Source organism: Triticum urartu, chromosome 6A (genome assembly GCF_056163025.1).
Source record: "Triticum urartu cultivar PI428250 chromosome 6A, HENAU_Tu73, whole genome shotgun sequence".
Taxonomy (NCBI): domain Eukaryota; kingdom Viridiplantae; phylum Streptophyta; class Magnoliopsida; order Poales; family Poaceae; genus Triticum; species Triticum urartu.
This window is the reverse complement of record NC_141878.1, coordinates 504,721,897-504,748,635: the sequence shown is the minus strand read 5'-3', so window position 1 is coordinate 504,748,635 and position 26,739 is coordinate 504,721,897. Positions and strand designations below refer to the sequence as shown.

Genomic DNA, 26,739 nt, shown 5'->3' with positions numbered 1-26,739 from the left:
GCTAGGTTTATTCCGCATTTGTTCAAGCCTAAACCGTAATTATTTTAAAATGCCTATTCACCCCCCTCTAGGCGACATCCACGATCTTTCACATGACACACTCAATATCTAATCTAACTTGTTTGCTAACATACCTCTACGACCACCCACCATGGGGCTTGTTTCTTGACCTGCAGGCTCAACCTCCTAAGCAAGTTTTATGTTGCCGATGCATTGGCGATCTGAGCTTTAGTACCTGTAGCAAAACATAAATGGCTTAGTTGCTTTGTGTCCAAGACATTACCAGAATGTCTTGCATCATCTCATCTTCCTTCCAGCCACATTTACCATTTTGATCATACATTTTTTAACACACCATTGCAACCTCACGACCTTGTTCTTCTTGCAGATCAACATTTTTATCATACATTTCTTGATACATCTTCACGACTTCTGCATCTTTCTACTCTTGCTCCCTCAGCCTTCAGTCTGTCTCAATAAGACTACCATGCTTAGGATCATCAGACCATTCTTCTGAATCAACTTCATCATTGCTTTCTTCCAAATCAACTTCATCTTTGATTTCATTGTCAAAGATGTCAATAACCCCATAACCAAACCCGTCTGCACATTCAGTGTCGGTGCGCGGGTTGCTCTCTCCATCTCATATGCAACAACATACACACACAATTACCAGTTACTTCTACATGTAGTAATCAGTAAATATTTTTAAATCAAACATTTTTTGTTATGCTCACATTCCGCATCAAGCTCTGCCCCAAGTTGCCGAGCAAGCTGATGATGCCTGAAAGGTATGAACATGCATTGCGTTGATCTCCGGAACAACATCCAGTAAACTAGCATCACCAAGCGGAATTTGTTCCTTACTGAGCATCCGCAGATGATTTTCTGCATACACTTCCTCCTCTCAACATTGAGCTGGCTTTTGTACCATACCTAATCCCAAACCCCTTCTCCCAAAAATACAAGTTGTAGAAATCATATGCTTCACCCAGCGAGTGAAAAGTAGTACTTAGCACTGGAGAGATACCATTTTCAGTTGGGTTTTCTACAAACACCTTTACTGCCTTCTGAAATGCACTAACGCGATTTTGGGAAAGGGGTCCTGCTAGGAGCAGCAACACAAATTCTCGGCGGAAGGGATTTCAAATGTTTCTGTCAACCAATTTGATTCACTGTCCATCAAATTATAGTTCTAACTACATATCTACTAGAATATATTAATCATTCAAAACATCAAGCTTTAACACTAATTCATATCAAACCATGGATTAAAGACACCAACAATTTCAATCAATATTGCATCACTATACACAGCCAAAAAAATAAGTTACTGAAATTATTCATGGCACATCTTCTCAGTTTAAATTCAGTTCCTCGCACACCTCTTATTCCAGCCAGGAGCCTGGGGATTCATCTTCCCCGTTGATAACTCAAAAATCAGAGGCGAACTGTCCCTTCACACTAGTAGAAAAAGGGTCAAATGTGAAGCACATTAGTGCCGGTTTGATTTTGAGCCAGCACTAATGTGTAGTGCCGGTTCCAACGGCTAGCTGGCCGCTCTCATTAGTACCGGTTCATGGTGAACCTTTAGGACTGGTTCGTGCCACGAACCGGTACTGAAGTGAGTGGTGGCAGGATGTTGTCAGTCTGGGGCCCCTCCAGCACCTTTAGTACCAGGTCGTCCTACATAAACCCTTCGTCCACCCGAGCTCGCTTTGTTCTTCCCATTTCCCCTCTCCTCTCTGTTCTTCCCCTCTTCCTCTCGAGCTCATCACACATTTTCCCCAAAATTTGTCAAGATTTGAAGGCCCCCATCCATTCAAATGATCACAAAGGTTAGCAACTTTGTCCTTTCATCTCTCATTGCTAGATTAGCTCTTGCAATGCTTTATATAGTGATTAATTTGTGAGTTTAGTAATTTGGGAGGAATTATATGTGCTAGTATTTGATTTACATGCAATTTGAGGTCAAAAATAACACTTAGTTTGCATATGTAGGTGTGGTTTACTTAGTGCCTTCTAAATCTCCGTCGTAACCACCGTCGATCGCCCGCACCATCCCATCGCCGGCACCACCTTGCGGCGAGCCTCTTGTTCATGAATGTTTTATATAAAAAAATTGATGTTTGTGTGATTTGGATATATAGTTACTCGTATAATTATCTTACCCGTACGTTGTTTGTTATACATAGTGCCATGGTTTTGATATCAGTCCCCGTCGGCCCTCGTCCTTGTTATGATTCAGATGTGGTATATTCTCTTTTAAAACTATTTGTTGCATTTCGTGTTTATGACAAATTATGCCCATCAAGTTGACATAGATATTTGTATGTAGGAGGTATGTGAACCGGAAATTCCAACCGACCCTATTGTCGAGAGGTTAAATTTAGTTGAAAGAGAAAACCAGGATTTGAAAGAAAATTGAAAAGAATTGAGGGGGAGAAGATGAAATTGGAGTTGCATGTTGCCGATGCCGTCGATGATCACAAGATCAAGATGGAGAAAATGCGCTTGAAGATTAGAAAGATTAGAAAATATGCCATTCATAGTGAGGCTTGGTATCATTATGCTGTTGGATCAATTGTTACCTTAGTTGCGATCTTGATCGCATTTGTTTTTGCATTTAAATTCTTTAGCTAGAGAGTTATTTGTTTGTTGCATTTAAGTGTTGTATGAACTTTATGTATGATCTTGTATTAATTTGTTCTTTTCGGTGTTGTGTAATGAAGATGAGCCGACAATGGATGTATGATGACCGATGCTCTCCCGAGTTCATTAATGGCGTGCATACTTTTCTACTTGCGGCAGAGGCAAACAAGCGGGCGGATGGTTTTATGCCTTGTCCATGTGCTGACTGTAAGAATGATCACAATTACTCTACGTCAAGAACCATTCACGTCCACTTGTTTGAGTCCGGTTTCATGCCCCACTATAATGTTTGGACCAAGCACGGAGAAAGAGGGGTTATGATGGAAGACAATGAAGAAGAAGAGGACGACGACAACTATCCTGGCCATGGGTTCCCTGAATACGATGATACAACAATGGGGGAAGAAGCTAAGCGGCAATGCGGGAAGAAGCTGAAGAAGAGGCATCAGATGATCCCGCTGATGATCTAGGTCGGGCCATTGCTGATGCAAAGAGAAACTGCGCAAGTGATTTGGAGAAGAAGTTGCAGCGCATGTTAGAGGATCACAAGAAATTGTTGTACCCGAATTGCGAAGATGACAAGAAAAAGTTGGGCACTACACTGGAATTGCTGCAATGGAAGGCAGAGAATGGTGTATCTGACAAGGGATTTGGAAAGTTGTCGGTAATGATAAAGAATATGCTTCCAAAGGACAACGAATTGCCCGAGAGTACGTACGAAGCAAAGAAGGATGTCTGCCCTCTAGGGTTAGAGGTGCAGAAGATACATGCATGTCCTAATGACTGCATCCTCTACCGCGGTGATCAGTACGAGGATTTGAACGCTTGTCCGGTATGCGGTGCATTGCGTTATAAGATCAGCCGCGATGACCCTGGTAATGTCGAGGGCGAGTGCCCCAGGAAGAAGATTCCTGCCAAGGTGATGTGGTATGCTCCTATAATACCACGGTTGAAACTTCTGTTCCAAAACAAAGAGCATGCCAAGGCGATGCGATGGCACAGAGAAGACCGTAAGAAAGACGGAAAGAATAGAGTACCCGCTGACGGGTCGTAGTGGAGAAAAATCGAGAGAAAGTACAGGAAGGAGTTTGCAGGTGACACAAGGAACGCATGGTTTGGTCTAAGCGCAGATGGCATTAATCCTTTTGGGGAGCAGAGCAACAACCATTGCACCTGGCCTGTAACTCTATGTTTGTATAACCTTCCTCCTTGGTTGTGCATGAAGCAGAAGTTCATTATGATGCCAGTGCTCATCCAAGGCCCTAAGCAACCTGGCAACGACATTGATGTGTACCTAAGGCCATTAGTTGAAGAACTCTTACAGCTGTGGAATGGAACATGTGTACGTGCATGGGATGAGCACATGGGGGAAGAATTTGACCTAAAGGCGTTGCTGTTCGTGACCATCAATGATTGGCCTGCTCTCAGTAACCTTTCAGGACATACAAACAAGGGATACTACGCATGCACGCACTGTTTGGATGATACCGACAATATATATTTGGATAATTGTAGGAAGAATGTGTACCTGGGACATCGTCGATTTCTTCCGAGCAGGCATCCCGTAAGAAAGAAAGGCAAGCATTTCAAAGGTGAGGCGGATCACCGGACGAAGCCTCGCTACCGTACTGGTGCTGATGTACATGATATGGTCAAGGATTTGAAGGTAGTCTTTGGAAAGGATCCTGGCGGACAACCTGTTCTGAATGACGCTGACGGACGCGCACCCATGTGGAAGAAGAAATCTATATTCTGGGACCTACCCTATTGGAAAGACCTAGAGGTCCGCTTCGCAATCAACGTGATGCACGTGACGAAGAATCTTTGTGTGACCCTGCTTGGCTTCTTGGGCGTGTATGGGAAGACAAAAGATACACCTGAGGCAGGGGAGGACCAACAACGTATGCACGGAAAAGATGACATACATCAGGGTCATGCCAGCTACGGTCTTACCAAAGAAGAGAAGGAAATCTTCTTTGAATGCCTGCTCAGTATTAGGGTACCGTCTGGCTTCTCGTCGAATATAAAGGGAATAATAAACATGGCAGAGAAAAAGTTCCAGGACCTAAAGTCTCATGGATGCCACATGATTATGACGCAACTACTTCCGGTTGCATTGAGGGGGCTTCTATCGGATAACGTTCGATTAGCGATTGTGAAGCTATGTGCATTCCTCAATGCAATCTCTCAGAAGGTAATCGATCCAGAAATCATACCAAGGTTAGAGAATGATTTGGTGAAATGTCTTGTCAGTTTCGAGTTGGTGTTCCCACCATCCTTCTTCAACATCATGACGCACGTCCTAGTTCACCTATGCGAAGAGATTAATGTTTTGGGTCCTGTATTTCTACACAATATGTTCCCCTTTGAGAGGTTCATGGGAGTCTTAAAGAAATATGTTCATAACCATGCTAGGCCAGAAGGAAGCATCTCCAAGGGCCATGAAAATGAGGAGGTCATTGAATTTTGTATTGATTTTATTCCTGACCATAAGCCGGTTGGTGTTCCCGAATCGCGGCATAAGTGCAGACTGGATGGAAAAGGCACGCTAGGAGGGAATCAAATAATATGTATGGACGAACATTCTCTCACTGAAGCACACTACATAGCTCTACAGAATTCCGCCTTGGTGGCTCCGTATATGGACGAACACAAGAATTTTCTATGCTCCAAACACCCGGAGCGGTCTGATGACTGGATTACACGTGAACAAACCAGGAGTTTCGCCGGCTGGTTGCAGACACGTACCATGCATGACGCCTCTATTGAAGATGACCTGTACTCCCTGTCCCAGTTACCATCTTCGAATATAATGACTTTAAAAGGGTATGAGATAAATGGTAATACATTTTACACGATCGCCCAAGATAAGAAGAGCACCAACCAAAACAGTGGTGTCCGCTTTGATGCAACAACCAAGACGGGAAAGGAAACATATTATGGTTACATAGAGGACATATGAGAACTTGACTATGGACGTGGTTTGAAGGTCCCTTTGTTTCAGTGCAAATGGGTCAATATGACATGAGGCAGGGTAACGGAAGACCCGCAGTACGGAATGACAACAGTGGATCTCAACAATCTTGCGTATGCAGACGAATCATTCATCCTAGCCAATGATGTGGCACATGTTTTCTATGTGAAGGACATGTCTACCAAGCCAACAAAAAGAAAAGATAAGGAAGCGAATGCATCATATGATGAGCCAAAGTGCCACATAGTTCTTTCTGGGAACACAAACATCGTGGGAGTGGATGACAAGACAGACATGTCAGAAGATTATGAAAAGTTTGATGAAATTGCTCCATTCACAGTGAATATTGACCCGGGCATTCCGTTAAATGATGAAGATTTTCCATGGCTACGGCGCAAAGGGACACACACGAAGAAAAAGTTTCACACCCAAAGATCTGGGATGTGATCAGCTTCACTATCATCACTTTTCTTCTGTGTTTCACACCTAGGAGGGAATCTCTGTAATAGTTAGGGTAGTTATGTGTTTTGGCATTTGAAATGCGAAGAAATTTTATGTGCAAACAAATTTTTTCATGCATTTACTAATTTTTTCAGCTAAATGACCCTGAAATTGAAAAACACTTCAAATGAACTCAGGAAAGGTTGAAAGTTGGCATGGTATCATAATTTCACTCACATAGCATGTGCAAAAAAGTAGAGAGGGTTACCGCGAAAACTGGATGCACTTCGTGTACAAAATGGACAATCTCTTTCGAAGTATCAGGGTTTCGGACGAAAACTCATCTGTTACAAAGGCATTTCATTTTTTAAATAACCTAAGCATTACCAGATTGAATATGATGATAAAACACACTAATATTAAACATAAGAAAAAAGAATCACTGGAAAATTTATTTTCAAAGTTAAGTTATTCACAAACTAGTGATTCACATAAATTTCAAATAATTCAAAATTTAAACTATTCAAATTTGAAAATTACCAGCACTAACAGAAAGTTTGTAATTTTTTTGTACCTAAAGCAAAAACATTCACAAAGAAACTCTAAATACAGCAAAAAACAACTAAAAAATAAATAAAACAAAAATAAATAAAGCAAAAAAAGAAAAAAAAACCTGCCTACTGCGCCACAGCGGCCTGCATACGACTAGAAACCCAACGTGTTGTTGGGCCAGGATGCAGGCCCGCAAAGGCCCAGTAGGCCCATAGGGCAGCACAGAACAGGTAGGCCCGGTAGGTGATACGTCTCCAACGTATCTATAATTTTTGATTGCTCCATGTTATATTATCTACTGTTTTGGACTATATTGGGCTTTATTTTCCACTCTTATATTATTTTTGGGACAAACCTATTAACCGGAGGCCCAGCCCAGAATTGCTGTTTTTTGCCTATTTCAGTGTTTCGAAGAAACGGAATATCAAACGGAGTCCAAACGGAATAAACCTTTCTGGAATGTGATTTTCTTCCCGAATATGACCCAGGAGACTTGGACCCTACGCCAAGGAAGCTTCGAGGTGGGCATGAGGTAGGGGGGCGCGCCCCCACCCTCGTGGGCCCACCGAAGCTCCACCGACGTACTTCTTCCTCCTATATATACCTACGTACCCCCAAACGAACTGATACAGAGCCAAAAACCTAATTCCACCGCCGCAACTTTCTGTATCCACGAGATCCCATCTTGGGGCCTGTTCCGGAGCTCCACCGGAGAGGGCCGTCATCACGGAGGGCTTCTACATCATCATAGCCTCTCCGATGAAGTGTGAGTAGTTTACCTCAGACCTTTGGGTCCATAGTTATTAGCTAGATGGCTTCTTCTCTCTTTTTGGATCTCAATGCAAAGTTCTCCACCTCTCTTGTGGAGATCTATTCGATGTAATCTTCTTCTTTTTGCGGTGTGTTTGTTGAGACCGATGAATTGTGGGTTTATGATCAAGTCTATCTATGAATAATATTTGAATCTTCTCTGAATTCTTTTATGTATGATTGGTTATCTTTGCAAGTCTCTTCGAATTATCCGTTTGGTTTGGCCAACTAGATTGGTAGTTCTTGCCATGGGAGAAGTGCTTAGCTTTGGGTTCGATCTTGTGGTGTCCTTTCGCAGTGACAGAAGGGGCATCAAGGCACGTATTGCATCGTTGCCATCGAGGATAACAAGATGGGGTTTATTTCATATTACATGAATTTATCTCTCTACATCATGTCATCTTGCTTAAAGCGTTACTCTATTTTTAACTTAATACTCTAGATGGATGTTGGATAGCGATCGATGAGTGGAGTAATAGTAGTAGATGCAGAATCGTTTCGGTCTACTTGTCACGGACGTGATGCCTATATACATGATCATGCCTAGATATTTTCATAACTATGCTCAATTATGTCAATTGCTCAACAGTAATTTGTTCACCCACCGTAGAATACTTATGCTCTTGAGAGAAGCCACTAGTGAAACCTATGGCCCCCGGGTCTATTCTCATCATATCAATCTCCATCACTTTAATCTTGCTTTGCTTTTTTTACTTTGCCTTTTACTTTTCACTTTGCATCTCTATAACAAAAATACCAAAAATATTATATCTATCAGATCTCACTCTCGTAAGTGACCGTGAAGGGATTGACAACCCCTAATCGCGTTGGTTGCGAGTAGCTATCGTGTTGTGCAGGTACAAAGGACTTGAGCGTGGCCTCCTACTGGATTAATACCTTGGTTCTCAAAAACTGAGGGAAATACTTACGCTACTCTGCTGCATCATCCTTTCCTCTTCGGGGAAATCCAACGCAAGCTCAAGAGGTAGCAAGAAGAATTTTTGGCGCCGTTGCCGGGGAGTCTACGCAAAAAGTCAACATACCAAGTACCCATCACAATCCCTATCTCTCGCATTACATTAGTTGGCATTTGCCTCTCGTTTTCCTCTCCCCCACTTCACCTTTGTCGTTTTATTCGCCCTCTTTTTCCCAATCTCCTTCTCCTTCTCCTTCCCTTTTTTCCGTTTGCCTTTTTCTCGCTTGCCTTTTGTTTGCTCGTGTGTTGGATTGCTTGCTTGTCGTTATGTCTGAAATTGGGGAAGTTATCGCCGATATGGGTGATAACAATATCATGGAAAATTCTGATGCTCCTGCTGAAGAACCCCCTACCTACCATACAAAAAGATTTCAAATCGGTAGTGGTAATATTATTGGAAAAGGAGTTATTCAAGATTTCTTTACTTGTGCCGGTGCTTTGCCCTCTATGGGCGGTTCTATTCTCCATAGAACTAGTAGTCTTGCGGACACCATTGCCATGCTTATCGTTGAACTTGAAAGGCAATTTATGCATATGCACCCATCTATACAAAGAGTTTTCCTAGAATTTTCTAATATCGAGCATTCTTCTGTTAAGCGTGTCGCTACTATCTTTTTAGCTCATGAATTCAGATTTATAATAAAAGAAGCCAAAGAAATCTTTGCGCACTATAGGTTGGACGCTGGTCGTCCTCCCATAGAATCTATCCTCTTCGATCAAGAAGAAATTATGCGTTTTCAATCTCTTGACTATGTTGCTTTTAATGAAAACCTTAGAAAAAAGGTGCCAATCAATATTTTAATTGATAGAATCTCTGAACTTAATGATGATTTGGCTATTCGAAATAGTGAGCTAGGATGCTCTCTTGAGTTTAGGCTCACAAGGTTCTGTCAAAACATGCTTATAATGATGAATTGGTTGTACAATACGAAGGGCCGAAAGAGGAACCTATACCTCCGAAAATTGATCTTGGGGACTTCTGTCCTATTAAATTTAGCCCTTTTGATTACTTTTGCCTGCCTCAAAGAAAACTTGCTGCCGAACATAGAGAATATGAAATGAGTTTTACCGATCTATCTTATTACTACGGCACAACCTAGATCTATCCTCGCTTTTATGCCTAGCTAGGGGCGTTAAACGATAGCGCTTGTTAGGAGGCAACCCAATTTTATTTTTATTCCTTGCTTTTTGCTCCTGTTTAGTAATAAATAATTTATTTAGCCTCTGTTTTGGTTGTGTTTTTTGTGTTTAATTAGTGTTTGTGCCAAGTAGAACCGTTGGGAAGACTTGGGGAAAGTCTTGTTGAACTTGCTGTAAAAAACAGAAACTTTAGCGCTCACGAGAACTGCTATCATTTTTATTTGGAGAGTGCTATTTAGTTAATTCTTTTTGAAGATTATTAATAGATAAATTCCTCACGTCCAGCAATTTATTTTAGAATTTTTGGGGTTCCAGATATTGCGCTAGCTACAGATTACTACAGACTGTTCTGTTTTTGACAGATTCTGTTTTTCGTGTGTTGTTTGCTTATTTTGATGAATCTATGGCTAGTAAAATAGTTTATAATCCATAGAGAAGTTGTAATACAGTAGGTTTAACACCAATATAAATAAAGAATGATTTCATTACAGTACCTTGAAGTGGTCTTTTTTTTTCTTTCTCTAACGGAGCTCACGAGATTTCTATTGAGTTTTGTGTTGTGAAGTTTTCAAGTTTTGGGTGAATTCTTTTGATGGATTATGGAACAAGGAGTGGCAAGAGCCTAAGCTTGGGGATGCCCATGGCACCCCCAAGATAATCCAAGGACACCAAAAAGTCAAAGCTTGGGGATGCCCCGGAAGGCATCCCCTCTTTCGTCCACTTCCATCGGTAATTTACTTGGAGCTATATTTTTATTCACCAACATGATATTTGTTTTGCTTGGAGCGTCTTGTATTATTTGTGTATTTGGTTGTTAGTATGCCACAATCATCCTTGCTGTACACACCTTTTGAGAGAGCCATACATGAATTAGAATTTGATAGAATACTCTATGTGCTTCACTTATATCTTTTGAGCATTATAATTTTTCTCTATGTGCTTCACTTATATCTTTTGAGATATGTAGTTTTGCTCTATGTGCTTCACTTATATCCTTTGAGCTATGTAGTTTTTCTCTATGTGCTTCACTTATATCTTTTGAGCTAAGTAGTTTTGCTCTATGTGCTTCACTTATATCTTTTGAGCGTTATAATTTTGCTCTATGTGCTTCACTTAGATCTTTTAGAGCACGGTGGTGGATTTGTTTTAAAGAAACTATTGATCTCTCATGCTTCACTTAAATTATTTTGAGAGTCTCTTAATAGCATGGTGATTTGCTTAATAATAATATGCTTGGTATTCAATATTTGTGAAACTTTCTTTTGAGTGCATTGAATACTAAGAAAAGATTGAAGCATGATAATTGTTTTGAGATATGGAGGTGATAATATTAGAGTCATGCTAGTTGAGTAGTTGTGAATTTAAAGAATACTTGTGTTAAAGTTTGTGATTCCCGTAGCATGCACGTATGGTGAACCGTTATGTGATGAAGTCGGAGCATGATTTATTTATTGATTGTCTTCCTTATGAGTGGCGGTCGGGGACGAGCGATGGTCTTTTCCTACCAATCTATCCCCCTAGGAGCATGCGCGTAATACTTTGCTTTGATAACTTCTAGATTTTTGCAATAAGTATATGAGTTCTTTATGACTAATGTTGAGTCCATGGATTATATGCACTTTTTCCCATCCTTCCCCCATTGCTAGCCTCTCTAATACCGCGCACTTTTCGCCGGTATCATACACCTACCATATACCTTCCTCAAAACAGGCACCATACCTACCTATTATGACATTTCCATAGCCATTCCGAGATATATTGCCATGCAACTTTCCACCATCTAGTTTATCATGACACATTCATCATTGTCATATTGCTAGCATGATCATGTAGTTGACATCGTATTTGTGGCAAATCCACCGTTCATAATTCTTTCATACATGTCACTCTTGATTCATTGCATATCTCGGTACACCGCGGGAGGCATTCATATAGAGTCATATTTTGTTCTAAGTATCGAGTTGTTGAGTTGTAAGAAAAATAAAAGTGTGATGATCATCATTTTTAGAGCATTGTCCCAAGTTAGGAAAGAATGATGGAGACTATGATTCCCCCATAAGTCGGGATGAGACTCCGGACGAAATAAAAGAGGCCAAAGAAGCCCAAATAAAAAAAAGAGAAATAAAAGAGGCCATAAAAAAGAGAAAATGCCCAAATAAAAAAATAAAAAAATGAGAGAAAAAGAGAGAAGGGACAATGTTACTATCCTTTTACCACACTTGTGCTTCAAAGTAGCACCATGATCTTCATGATAGAGAGTCTCTCGTTATGTCACTTTCATATACTAGTGGGAATTTTACATTATAGAACTTGGCTTGTATATTCCAATGGTGGGCTTCCTCAAAATGCCCTAGGTCTTCGTGAGCAAGCAAGTTGGATGCACACCCACTTAGTTTCTTTTGATGAGCTTTCATATACTTATAGCTCTAGTGCATCCGTTGCATGGCAATCCCTACTCACTCACATTGATATCTATTGATGGGCATCTCCATAGCCCGTTGATACGCCTAGTTGATGTGAGACTATCTTCTCCTTTTTGTCTTCTCCACAACCACCATTCTATTCCACATATAGTGCTATATCCATGGATCACGCTCATGTATTGCGTGAAGATTGAAAAAGTTTTTGAATGTCAAAAGTATGAAACAATTGCTTGGCTTGTCATCGGGGTTGTGCATGATTTAAATATTTTGTGTGGTGAAGATAGAGCATAGCCAGACTATATGATTTTGTAGGGATAACTTTCTTTGGCCATGTTATTTTGAGAAGACAGAATTGCTTTGTTAGTATGCTTGAAGTATTATTATTTTTATGTCAATATAAACTTTTGTCTTGAATCTTTCGAATCTGAATATTCATATCACAATTAAGAAGATTTGCATTGAAATTATGCCAAGTAGCACCCCGCATCAAAAATTCTCCTTTTATCATTTACCTACTCGAGGATGAGCAGAAATTAAGCTTGGGGATGCCTGATACGTTGGACGTATCTATAATTTTTGATTGCTCCATGCTATATTATCTACTGTTTTGGACTATATTGGGCTTTATTTTCCACTTTTATATTATTTTTGAGACTAACCTATTAACCGGAGGCTCAGCCCAGAATTGCTGTTTTTTGCCTATTTCAGTGTTTCAAAGAAACGGAATATCAAACGGAGTCCAAACGGAATAAACCTTTCTGGAACGTGATTTTCTTCCCGAATATGACCCAGGAGACTTGGACCCTACGCCAAGTAAGCTTTGAGGTGGGCACGAGGTAGGGGGGCGCGCCCTATACCCCCAGGCGCGCCCCCACCCTCGTGGGCCCACCGAAGCTCCACCGACGTACTTCTTCCTCCTATATATACCTACGTACCCCCAAACGAACAGATACGGAGCCAAAAACCTAGTTCCACCGCCGCAACTTTCTGTATCCACGAGATCCCATCTTGGGGCCTGTTCCGGAGCTCCACCGGAGAGGGCCGTCATCACGGAGGGCTTCTACATCATCATAGCCTCTCCCATGAAGTGTGAGTAGTTTACCTCAGACCTTCGGGTCCATAGTTATTAGCTAGATGGCTTCTTCTCTCTTTTTGGATCTCAATACAAAGTTCTCCCCCTCTCTCGTGGAGATCTATTCGATGTAATATTCTTCTTTTTGCGGTGTGTTTGTTGAGACCGATGAATTGTGGGTTTATGATCAAGTCTATCTATGAATAATATTTGAATCTTCTCTGAATTCTTTTATGTATGATTGGTTATCTTTGCAAGTCTCTTTGAATTATCCGTTTGTTTTGGCCAACTAGATTGGTAGTTCTTGCCATGGGAGAAATTCTTAGCTTTGGGTTCGATCTTGCGGTGTCCTTTCCCAGTGACGGAAGGGGCAACAAGGCACGTATTGCATCGTGCCATCGAGGATAACAAGATGGGGTTTATTTCATATTGCATGAATTTATCTCTCTACATCATGTCATCTTGCTTAAAGTGTTACTCTATTTTTAACTTAATACTCTAGATGCATGCTGGATAGCGGTCGATGAGTGTAGTAATAGTAGTAGATGCAGAATCGCTTCGGTCTACTTGTCACGGACGTGATGCCTATATACATGATCATGCCTAGATATTCTCATAACTATGCTCAATTATGTCAATTGCTCAACAGTAATTTGTTCACCCACCGTAGAATACTTATGCTCTTGAGAGAAGCCACTAGTGAAACCTATGGCCCCCGGGTCTATTCTCATCATATCAATCTCCATCACTTTAATCTTGCTTTGCTTTTTTACTTTGCCTTTTACTTTTCACTTTGCATCTCTATACCAAAAATATTATATCTATCAGATCTCACTCTCGTAAGTGACCGTGAAGGGATTGACAACCCCTAATAGCGTTGGTTGCGAGTAGCTATCGTGTTGTGCAGGTACGAGGGACTTGAGCGTGGCCTCCTACTGGATTGATACCTTGGTTCTTAAAAACTGAGGGAAATACTTACGCTACTCTGCTGCATCATCCTTTCCTCTTCGGGGAAATCCAACGCAATCTCAAGAGGTAGCAGTAGGCCTGCTTTGGAGAGGAGCTCGAGAGAGCTACCGCATTGGGGCTTATAAACCAGTGCGGACGCCCCTCGACTAGCGAGGTGGGACTAAACTTACAGCACCGCACTTGCGCTAGCGCACACCCTTTAGTACCGGGTCATGGCTCCAACTGGTACTAAAGGAGGGGGGGTCTTCAGTACCGGTTGTAGCTACCACCTGGTACTAAAGGGGGTGCGCTTCCCGCCACTTTGCCTGGCCAAAACAGACCTTTAGTACCGGTTGGAACCGGTACTAAATGTGGGTTCTATATAAGAAAACACTCAAAAAAATTCAGTTTCTCATCTCTCCCTCTGTTTCTTCTCCTCTGCCCCGTCGCCGCCACCCCTCGTCGCTGCCCCCGTCACCGTCCGTCGTCGTCCCCGTCCGTTGCCGTCCCCGTCGCCGTCGCCACCGCCCCTCGTCGCCGCCCCCGTCGCCGTCTGTCGCCATCGCCGCTGCCCCGGCCGTCCTCGTCCCTGTCGCCGCGCCAGGCCCGTCGTCCCGCCGTCGTCCCTGCCCCGGCCCCACCCGTCCCCGTCCCCGTCGCCGCACCGCCCCCCGTCGCCTCGCCTCGCCAGTGAGCTCCTGCCCCGGCCGCCATGCATGTCTACACACACATACACATTATTTTTTAGTTTTTTAGTTATAAATTTTAGTTATAGATTTTTTTCTGTTTTTAGTTATAGAAATATCTATAGAAATGTTAGAATTTTTTTTGTTTTTTAGTTATAGAAATATTAGAAATGTTAGTTATATAGAAATTTTAGAATTAGTTTTAGCTAGATGAATTAGATTAATGTCAAATTGTCAGACGATGATCGATGTTTTTTTAGTTTCTTATAATTTTAGTTATAGAAAAATTTAGAATTTGCATATAGAATTTTAGTTATCACAATCCAATCATTTAAAAAATGTTACTTTTTGCGGGCATATAGTATTTGTTCTCGACGATGCCCATCCCGCATCCTCGCCGTCGACCCATTCGTGACGACGTCCGGCTGACCCATGTCCGGGACTGGGCTCCGCCGGGCTGGCACTGGGAGGTGCTACCTGCAGGGGCGCGCCGCTTGGTGAGGAACCCGACCTCGGGTCCCGTCGTCGACCCTGATCTCCTTTGGTGGCGTTCACGTGGGCCACATTCGGTGCAGAGGGAGCCGTCCCCGCCGGAGGTGGTGCGTCGCCCTGTCAGGGAGGAGGACGAGCACGTCCGTCGCTACATGGCTGCTATGGATGTCAGGTTCTCCAACACCTGGCAGGTTCTTTGGGCAGATGACCGGAGATATGATCCTGTGATGGTTCCTCCTCTTTGGGTGTCCACCGCCTGCGCCCCGGGAACCGCGAGTGGCCTAGATTCTTCTGTAGTATTCGATCTTTGTTAGCTACCTAGCCAGTGATTATTCGAGACGACATATTCAAGATTATATATTATTCGAGACGATGTATTCGAGATTATATATTATTCAAGATGATGTATTCGAGATTATATATTATTCGAGACGATGTATTCGAGATTATATATTATTTGAGACGGTGCATATTATGTACTATATGATTCAATTTTTCCTTATTGATTGCATACATGCATTGTAATTTGAATACTAAATTGTTTTATATTTCTTCTGGATTAGTTAAATAAAAGCTATGGCGGACAATATCGGCAGATAGGGAGAAGAGGCCCTGTTCGAGATCATACGAGATCATACGCAGCCAGATGATCTGAATGAAGCAGATGACGGCTCCCAATATCTGAACAATACCGGGGAGGGTGATGATAAGATATTCGATCAGGACGACCGAGCTGATGAAGTCATGAACTATGATTATGATTATGATGATGCAGACAATGTTGATCTTCAAATAACAAAGACTACCGGCGAGGTATATTTATATAAGTAGGCATCTGGTGATCATCACATGTTTTTTTGATTTGAAGATATATTAATGAATTGATCTTTCTTCTTTCAGCCCTCCAGATCAAGCAAATCTGCTTCTACAGACAACAGGACAAAGCGAGGCCCGGGCAAAAAGTTGAAGGAGGGTGTAAAGTACAACATCGATTCCATCAAAGCTAGTGGCGAACCCCTCACGCCTAAGAATATTGCGAACAAGTTCGTTCGTTAGTGCGGAGTTCTTGTGAAGGACCAACTCCCGATCTCCATTCAAGAATGGAAAGAGCCAAAAACTAAACGTCCAGATGTTACTTGGGTCGATGACAGAGCAAAAGAAAAGATTTGGGAATCTCTGATGGAACATTTCACCCTACCATATTATTTCACTAATGCAGATGTGCAGAAAGTCAAGGACGCTGCTCTTAAGAAGATGGCAATTGCATTCAACACCCACAAGAAAACTGTATGGGCCAACTACTTAGCTGCAGAAAGGAAGACTCCTGAATTCACGAGAACACTGGAGAAGCAAAGAGAACACTGGCCCGCTTTCGTGAAATTCAAGGAATCAGAATTATCTAAGGAACGGTCGAGAAAAAAAAAGGCCAATGCCGCAAAAAGATGCAGTTCCATAGGCTGGGGCCAGGTGGCTACGCGATGGCAATGCCTAAGTGGGATAAGTCTGAGCAGGAGATGGAGGATGCAGGGGTCACTCTAGTTATTAGGAGATGGCCCCACAGGTGCAGAACTTGGTTCTATGCGCATGGGGGGGGCGTTGGACCCAGAGACAGGCATGGTTTCGAAGAAGGCAAGTCTAAAAGGAGCCGAACAAAAGTTACTTGACGCAATAGAAGATGCTTGAAAGGGGGTGTTCACGCCCAATAGAGAGAACGACGAGCTTACACGCGCCCTGGGAAATCCTGAACACCCGGGAAGAACACGAGGCAAGGGCGTTATTCCCTGGTATGAGGGCTTTTCGGAATGGAACGACGACTACAGGTGTCGTGCAAGAAAGAAGATGGAGGAGGAGAAGAAGAGGAAGCTGGAGGAGGAGCAGAGGAAGCAGGAAGCAGAACGCCTTCAAGGCCTAGAAGCAAGGCACGCGGACTTGGCACTCAAATTCCAGCGGCAGCAGCAGCAGATCGACTCACTTAGCCAGGAAAGGGGGTCTCAGCAGCGGCATCAGCAAGCGGATGATCCAGCATTGGATAGCACCGTCCCATCCATGCTGAGAAGCAGCGTTGGTTCCGCCCCGGACGATGCACTGCTGGATACATACCCTGTGGATGACATCATAGAGAACACTAACTGTGAGCTACACTTCAAAATGAAGAACATATCCATGAAGGTGGCGCACGCCGTTGCTTTTACAAATATCCCCGAAGCAACCTTTCATTGCACCCCGATTCCAGCGGGCTATGCTCGTGTCTTGGTTGATGAGGTGGTGGACCAATATTCGGGGCTAGAGCTTGACATTCCTGGAGGTGACGACGAGCACACACTGGGAGAGGCCATCCATCGTATCATCCTATGGAGAAAGGATTGCATCATCTTTCGAAGGCCACCGACACCGCGTCAGCCGACTCCTCCTTGAAGTCCGCCACCGATATCAGCAAACTCCCGCTCCTCCAAGTCCACGAACGCGTGAGCCGACTCCTCCTCGAAGTCTGCCACCATGTCAGCAGACTCCCGCTCCTTCAAGTCCACGAACGTGTGAGCTGACTACTCCTCGAAGTCTGCCACTGTGTCAGCAGACTCCCGCTCCTCCAAGTCCATCAATGCGTGAGCAGACTCCTGCTCCAACTCAGCCACGTCAGCCGTCTCCAACGCCTCAGCAATCACAGAAGAGACACACCGCAGCTATGGTGCGTAGCGGTACAAGTCGAGGTAGTACAGGAGGTACAGGCGAAGGCAAGCATATAAATATGGTCCAAGCCTCGCTCCTCTTCCTCAGAGGCCTTACGACATGACCGAGGAGCAAAAAGAAGCCATAGTTAAGGCTCAAGTGGACGCCTATTTTGGACCGAAACCGGCACCGCTGCCAAGGGAGAAAGTGCCTGAGGAAAAGATTGACCACTTCATTCGTATGGCTAGACCACCAGCTCCCAAGCCTGTCGACTCAGACTATGAGTGCCAAATCAGGCACACATCGAGCATGACTACAGAAGGAAGCGAGCTCGAACTCGAGCCAACAAGCAGCTGGCAAAAAATGCGGGAAAACCGTTGCCCAGCTGGGATAACATGCGGCGTAATCAATCCCCCGCTTGTTGTGCCAACAACACATGAGAGTATGCGCGTCCTATATTATTGTGGGCAAATCGTTCCCCAACTGAACAATCTGGTAATAACCGAGGAGCATATAAGGCAGGCTAAAATTCTCGATATCAGTGTTGGACAACTCCTCGAGTTTGAGCCCATGTCTCCTCTTAGAGAGGAGGAAATAAAACAGAAATATGTCCGGGGCCAACCTTTGGTCAAGCCCGAGGAGGTCAAGAACCTCCCAACGAGAATGTATGAATTGCATCAGTGGTACATGAACATTACCAAGATTTCCAATCGAGGGTCCCTCATGATGAATGTCAAGGAGGAGCATTACTTCCATGAGAAAGCTCTGTCCGTTGAGTATTCAGAACTATTTCAGTTATACAATCAAGACGCACTCGACAAATCTCTTGTCAGTTGCTATTGTCTGTAAGTGATTTCTTTCCGTAATTTGAGTCTCAAGCTAGCTGTAGTGATCATTTTGATCAATCATTACCTGTAATTATCCTCACTATATTCTTTTCTGTGGTATTATGCAGGATGAAAATGTATGAAATGAAAAAATCTGGATGCTATGGCATTGGGTTCATTGACCCAAATATAGTTAATGAATACACATGGCAAATTCCAAGTTGTCGAGCAAGTTTAGGGAAAGCATGCTAGAGTTCTTCAAGCCCCTCAATAGCAATGAAGATATACTACTTCCGTATAACTTCAGGTGAGTCACACTGTCTTGTAGTACAAATTCTATTTTTGCTTACTAGCTATCTAGATGTTAATAATTCACTACTAGGGAAAACCTTATACACAAAATCTTAGTAGCAGCGCGGCACAAAAAGAAGCGCTACTGCTAATTAGCAGTAGCACGGGTTTTTACCCCTCGCTACTACTAAGTTGATAGTAGTAGCGCGGGTTTTTAACCCTCGCTACTACTAAGCGGTCTCTACTGTGCTCCCCGACACATGCCATAGTAGTAGCGAGGGGTATAAACCCGCGCTACTACTATGTTGATAGTAGTAGCACGGTTTTATACCCCTCGCTACTACTAAATACGAGGTAGGTGAAGTCGCCATATCCTCGGCCGAATCCCCATCTCCTCCCCCAAATCCCCCCTCTCTTCCACCACTCTCTCCTCTCACTTTCCATACGCTCTCACATGGACCTCTTGCCCATGCGCCCATCCTCCTCCGTGGCGCCGAAAGAGGCCGCCGCCTCGCGCCACCGACGTCTAGGAGCTCGCCGGTCTTCCACCGACGTCTAGGAGGCCTCCGGCCCGCGCCACCACACCGGAGCACCTCACCACCGGTCACTAGCTCCGCTGCTCCCTACATCGCCTTCCTCTCTCCCTCGGTTTTCCTTTTCTCTCTCTGGTTTGACTCACCCTCCCATGTCCATGCACGTGTAGGTCGTCGCCATGGAAGACCCAGAGCTATCTGGCATGGTCGAGAAGAGGAGCCCCACGCCGCGGCCTGGCTCTGCCATCGAAACGGGCCCTCTCCAACAACCGCTACTGGATATGGTCTTCCGCTGTCCGTTCATGCCTCCGGCGAAGCCAATCATCGCTAGATCGAACCACTGCTACCATTGACAACACGTACGGGATCGAGATTTTTTTGTTTTTGAAAATAATAGCAGTAGCGCGGGATATAAGACCCGCTACAGCTAATTAGCAGTAGCGCTGTTTGCAACGCACGCTACAACTAACCATGTATAGCAGTGGTGTGTGTCAACACGCGCTACTGCTACAAGTTAGCTGTGGCGCCGTATCAGTAGTGCGAGCACCCGCGCTACCGATACACCCAAAACCCGCGCTGCTGCTAGGCTTTTCCCTAGTAGTGATTAAGTGTATAGGGTTTAGGCTAGTTGATTAGTGTTGTGCACATGCCTGCTTAATTAAGACATGCAAATATGTGCGCATGCAGTTACCACTGGATCTTGTTAGTCATTAAAGTTGATAAAGGAACAGTTGAAGTACTGGACTCACTACTTAAGGAAGAAAGTGACTTTGCCATCGTGAAGGGGATAGTCGGCAGGTAATTTCAATCATTATTAACTATATCTCGGCCTATTTAATTAGTTCGTCATTTCCTGATATGAACTATTTAATAACCCCTTTATTCATTTTCTTTGTTGGCGGGCAGGACTTGGGCAAAGTTCATCAAGGTGACTCCAGGCAAATGGCGACAAAAGTTGTTTTGGTTTCGACCCAAGGTAAGTAATTAAGTATTACTAGCTAGCTTACCATCTCTTTAATTCTTGTTTCAATACCATTAATTAATTATCATGCTTGATTAATTATTATCTGATTAAATTCCATTCTCGTAAAGGCCTTGAAGCAGGCTCCGGGGACTGATCTGTGTGCATACTACGTTTGCGAGAACATTCGCATGATGGCGTCCGAAAGGAGCAAATCTGATAGACAGGAATGGGTATGTTTGCCAGTACACTATTCACAATATTTACATCATTATCGATATCTAGTCATACAACTAATACACATGCATATTGATCTCCTTCTTAATAGTTCAAAGAGGTGCGGGAGAAGCTCCTATAAACGGAGCGCATACTAGCACTTCAAGATGAAATAGCGGGATTTTTGCTCGACCATAGATCCCAAAGGAGAATACTGTTACCCGTTACAGCCCCATGAACCACTTGTCATCTTCGAAGACACCAAGGCAACATGTAGAAGAAATTGTGTATACACACACACATGTGTGTATGTGTGAATAATTAATGGTGGTTGTGAGACATTCGATGATATATATTATATATGATCGGTTCTACGAGAAAATCTATTTATATATATGCATAACGTGTACAATACGTAGTATCATAAAATACCAGCAAATAAAAAAGAATTAAATGGAAAACACAAAATTAATGGAAAAATAAAAAATAAAACCAAACCCCCCCCAAACATTTAGTACCGGTTGGTGTTACCAACCGGTACTAATTGTCTACCAGCACCCGTGATCAACCTGCTGCCGCTTGAGCCGCGCTGCAGATTCGACCATCTTTGCTCCTTGCCAGTGTCCAGATGCGCCTCAGATCAACCCTTCGTCGCTCACACCTGTGCCCTCCGGCGGTGCCACCTCCACCAACGTCCGCCTGGTACCATCCGTCGGCGTATCTCCCGGGACCAGTCTCTCCCCGAGCTCTTCAATCAGAGTCGGTCTGTTAGATAAAGCGAATAGACCTCAGCCACCTGAGCTCCAGCCTTCAAATCGTGAGCTAGGGTGAACAAAAAAACAAATTTCTCGGTCGACATACCTCTGCATGAGGAACTCCATTGCGCATCCGTCGCCTGTTCTCAAACTCCCTCGGCCTCTCCCTTGCGAGTTATCGCATTGGGGAAGAAGACTCTTGACCTGCATCATTCGAGGCTGACTCGTTCTGACAGAAAGCGACTTATCCGAGCCACGGATCAGACCGAAAGACGTGAACTAGGCCACGACTCAGCCCGTCAGTGCGAGATGGCCGTCCAGAAACCACTATGCCTATGCCCCAAACCTGGCCCACAAACAAGGCCTGACACATATGTATTCCATATAAAGGCTTGGCCCAGATCCCCACGCAGCAGCGAACGCACATGATATCCTGAGCATCACGTCCATCATAGACCTCTCATCCACTAACAACGGACAGGCTGCACACTTCAACAAGGAAGAGTAGGGCATGAGAGATGGCGACGCCTTGAGTCCCGTGAGCCGTGTTTGATCGAATTTAAGTAAAATGTAATGAAATCCGTCATGTTTATATAAAGTCTGGCCATGTTTGATCGAATTTCGTCCGGTTAGTTTGAGTTACTGTGAAAACGTATCCGGCTAGCGTTGGATGGCGTCCTCCCGCATCCGTGTCCGTGGACGGATGCGAAAGGATTTTTGTGGGTTGCCGTTGAAGATACCCTGATGTCTAGAATGTCAATCTGGTCGTATGTTTTCAATCCGATGAATGGGAACATAATTGAACCAGAGTTGGCCCAGGTGGGGTTGTGGAGGAGTTTCCTAGCTATGTAGGCCCAGTTGACACACGATCGAGCGGTGAAATTAGCATGTGCGCATTGTAAGTTGCCCGGCTAGTTGACTAGACCCGTTAGTTTGTAGATCAGGCGGATGATGTTGTCTAAACACTGAGAAGTCTCGTAGGTCACCCAGTTTTAATATTTTTCAATTTAATTTTCTTATCCTATCATCTACAACCAGACGCTCCCCATCCTTCTTAGACGCTGAGATGGCCTGCTCGATCACTGTTTGGGCGCGGAATTGCTATCCAACCTGACACCTGAAAGCAATCAAAACGTCCAAACTGACCGACAACTGCCATATTCATATGTGGGGCGGAGATAGGGAGGCCCGGATGTGCCAGGGCGCGCCTGCCATGTTGGATCTGGCCTACAATGGCCCACCCGACCCACATATATTCAACCATATCCGCACTCTAGAAGAAACCCTAGCCACACTTCACTTCACTCCCCTCCCCCCCAAGCTCTCCTTCGTCGAAATCCGTTTGTTTCTAGCGTGGCAGGCAGCAAATCTAACTCCGGGATGTCTGGATCCGACGACTGGGACCTTGTCCCTTACAGTCCCGAGGAGGAGATGGCAGTCCGTGTGGCTCTCCATCGCTCCCGGGAGGAGTGCGCCCGATCGCGGACGGACTCGTATCGCTAGGAACCCATTGTGTTCACATGAATGCGACTGGATCTACCCGAGGCTCATGGTGGGAGGCGTTGTACCCCTGCCTTGCCGAACACAATGCAGGCCGTCTGGCAGTTGAACCCCGGGATGACAGTGCAACCCATTCGGTGGCGCGCCGTCCCCGCGGGGGTGGGCTCCGAGCCAGAGGTCAAGGCCGGCATGGTGTATGGCAAGCACACTGCAGACACAAGGTGCAAGGCACCAAGAGCGGATGGCCACAGAAGCTCTCGCTGCCCAGGCAGCGAAGGCGGAGCCGCATGCCGTCCGGCCCGACCGCTCGCCACATCCATCATCGACCTCATGCCCAGTTGCAACAAACAAGTTGTGGACTCCGACGAGGAAGAATAGGGCATGGGAGATGAAGGCGCATCGAGTCCCGTGAGCCGGTCCGTGTCACATGTCCTACATTACCTCGCCGGCAATTGCGCCTTCACTTCGAGGGGTTAAGCCGGCCGCTGTACATGGACACGGTCGGAACAACAAGGATGTTTACCAACGAAAATGTAGATTAATTTTACGTGGCATGTAATTGTATGGATTTGATAATTTGAAAATGAGGTATACAGTTGTGAAATCGAATTTTTGCGTGTTGATCAGTCATTGTCCGCGGACACGCCCAGACGTGGATATGTTTTTTATACCTGTGATCGTAGATACTCTCATGCTCTCTCTTCTCTCCCTAGATTGCTTCAATAAGAGAGATCCCCTAAGCCGGCGACCGATCGTGCAACCCCAAGTTGCACTCCTGCCCTAACTTTGGCTCCCATGCCCTACTCTTCCTGGCCCCTATGCACACATCATTTTTTCCTCGTTGCCGTGGTGTTTTTTTGTGTGGTTTTGACGGAGCAATTTGTTGAAAATTACCGCACCTGCGTGCTTATAAGAGGGAGTGGAGGAGGGAATGGGTCTCTTGATGAGGCGCTGCGGATCCTCTCATCACCATACGGGCGCCTGTCATCATATCGCCGGGGTGCGTACGACCCGCCCCTCAGAGGGGGTGTAGGCACTCGACGGTGGTCATCGCGGGCGTACCGGTGATCATATTGTCCGTGGCCTCGAACCAGGTACTGATCCTAGCGATGCCCACGATTGTCACGCCACGGGGGCGATCTTGGGCTGTGTGCCGACTGAACTGTGTCCACGACCACAGATCTACTATGGATCCTGTTGCGCGACTGAGAAACAGCTGAGTTTTGTTCACCCGCCGCTCGGAGCAGCGCGCGGATCTGCAGCAGCCCTCTACCAGCTTCTAAATGAGACGACTGAATTGACTCTACTATTCATGCTGCGGCTGAAAGATTCTGGACTGGAGTACGGTATACCCGAGGTTCAGGCGGAAACAATTGTCGAGGCCGTCGACTGGATTCAGGGATCTGCCGACGGGTGCGCTCGTCGAGTGAATGTTGGAGATTCTCCAGTCGTGCACGCTCAGCCAAGGTGGCCAGACGCGCAACCTCCAAGGCCCGAGCCTCGGAGGTCTCCCCAACGATGGGGGTGTGGAGCGCTTCCATGTTGCGACGATGCAGCTCGTCCCTCTGCTCCAAAGTGAGGGCTTCAGGATGATATTCGTCGTGACCATGCGACGGGCCGCCGTCGCCATCGCCGCCACCACCGCGACGGAACCCAGGTGGGCTGCGCGGCGTGTCGACCATGAGGACTTCCGCCGCAGGGTCGCTGCTTCCGCACTCGGAAAGAGTCTCTGCGGAACCAGTCGAATGGTCCGTAGAGAGATTCGTCGGGCTCGATTGCCGCAACTTGAGGGGCGGCTGTCTGTCGAGTCACCGCATGCTTCACCCACCGCTGAAGCCGCGACCGACTGGATCGCTTGCGGTGGCGTACATCGCGGAAAGTGGATGACACGGGAGCCGATTGATACTTGGTCGACGGCTGCCGCAATAGGACGCCGCAAGCACTCGCTCGGAAGTGCGCCGCCCCGCGGACGGGAAGGGCCTCAACGTCGAGGGGTCTTGGATCCAGGTGGAGTCGTCGGCGACGAAAATGAGCGCGCCGAGACGGATCTTGCGGCCCAAAGCCAAACCATCACCGGAAACCATGTTGATGAAAATCGGAAAAAACTGCAATCTTACCGGAAGTCGCTAAGACGCCGGCCCCACGGTGGGCGCCAACTGTCGTGGGAGCAAGTCTGGCAATAAGAATAGGGGTACGTAGGAGGAGGCAAGGCCCTAGCTACGGCAAGGTTGTGCACGCAAAATTTACGAGTTCAGGCCCTTCTCAGAAGAAGTAATAGCCCTACGTCTCGGTGTCCGGAGGCTTGGTCGACTGGACTGTGTGTGAAAGTTACAGGGGGTGCGAACCCTTGTGCTAGAGGGGAGGGTGGCTTATATAGAGTGCGCCACCCCTTCACAGGCCTTAGTTACACAAGGTTTAATGTAGGTTAAGAGAGAGACATTACTGGTAACGCCCGCTATAATGACTATTAATGACCTTTAAGACTAGGGAGTGAACGTCTGACCGTTGCCATCTAGAGATGGTTTTAGATCTTCTGTACTCCGAGTGATTCTCCGTACGGTCGAGTGACTCTATCTTGGTCGAATGGAATTGGGGTATCTGAGTGAGATAAATGGTCGAGTGGATTGCATTCCAAGGTGATTTCAGTCGATATCTTCTGTTGTCCTTTGAATATTCTTGACTCTAGGGTAGCATCCTTGGGTAGGGCGTCTAGGACAGACATATGACCCTACCCTATGTACATGTCATTGTCAACGATTACCGACGAAAATTTAGATTAAATTTACATGCCATGTAATTGTATGGATTTGATAATTTGAAAATGAGATATACAGTTGTGAAATCGATTTTTTGCATGCTGATCAATCATTGTCCGCAGACACGCCCAGACGCAGATAGAATTTGGTACTTGTGATTGTAGATACTCTCATGCTCTCTCTTCTGTCCATAGAATGCTTCAATAAGAGAGATCCCCTAAGCCGACGACCGATCACGCAGCCCCAAGTCGCACTCCTGCCCTAACTTCGGTGCACCCCCAGCTTCCGGCAAGTCCATGGCCCCTATGCACACACCTTTTCTTCCCTTGTTGTCGTGGTGTTTTTTGTGTAGTTTTGACGGAGCAATTTGTTGAAAATTACCGCACCTGTGAGGCTGTGAGCTTATGAGAGGGAATGGGTCTCTTGACGAGGCGCTGCGGATCCTCCGGTTGGGCACCAGTCGGTGGCGCTTGCATCATCATGTATCCGAGCATGGTTGTATTTTTTTTTGGAGACAATTGTATTTTGTTGAAATTGGCCCTCGTCCGGACTGCAGAACATTGACTCATGGGCCCATAGTCCACCTGAGCCCAGGCCCGACTGCAGAGCCTCTCTATATCACTCCCCAGGCCAACTTTATCAAAAAAAAAATAAAATTCCCCAGCCCAACTTTGCCAAAAAACAAAACTCCCCAGCCCAACTTTATAAATCCGTCAATACATCCGGGCAGAGGCAGGCCGTACTCTCACTCTCCGTCTCCTCGCCAGCGACAGCGAGCAGTGAGCTGCGGGGCGCGTGCGGCGTCGGTGCGGAGAGCGACGCGACCGACTCCGGCAGGCGCCTCCTGATCACCACCGCCTTCTCCTCCGCAATGGCGAACAGGGGAGGGAAAGGGTCCTACCCTTCGTTTTATCCCCCCTTTCCCTGTATTTTTTTTTTTTGCGTCGATGTCGTCTCAATCCTCGACCAACGCGACATTCACCGGATAAAACCCGGTGGATGCGGGGATCTTCGCGTCTATCGAGTAGGATCCGATGCGAATGGCCAAGGATTAGGGTTTACAGAAC

The 26,739-nt window shown here is 45.4% G+C and overlaps 1 pseudogene; it reads left to right on the top strand.

The window, feature by feature from the left end:
• Positions 1-3,574: 3,574 nt before the first annotated feature.
• LOC147965915 (uncharacterized) lies at positions 3,575-20,602 on the top strand (annotated as a pseudogene).
• The last annotated feature ends 6,137 nt before the right edge of the window (positions 20,603-26,739 follow it).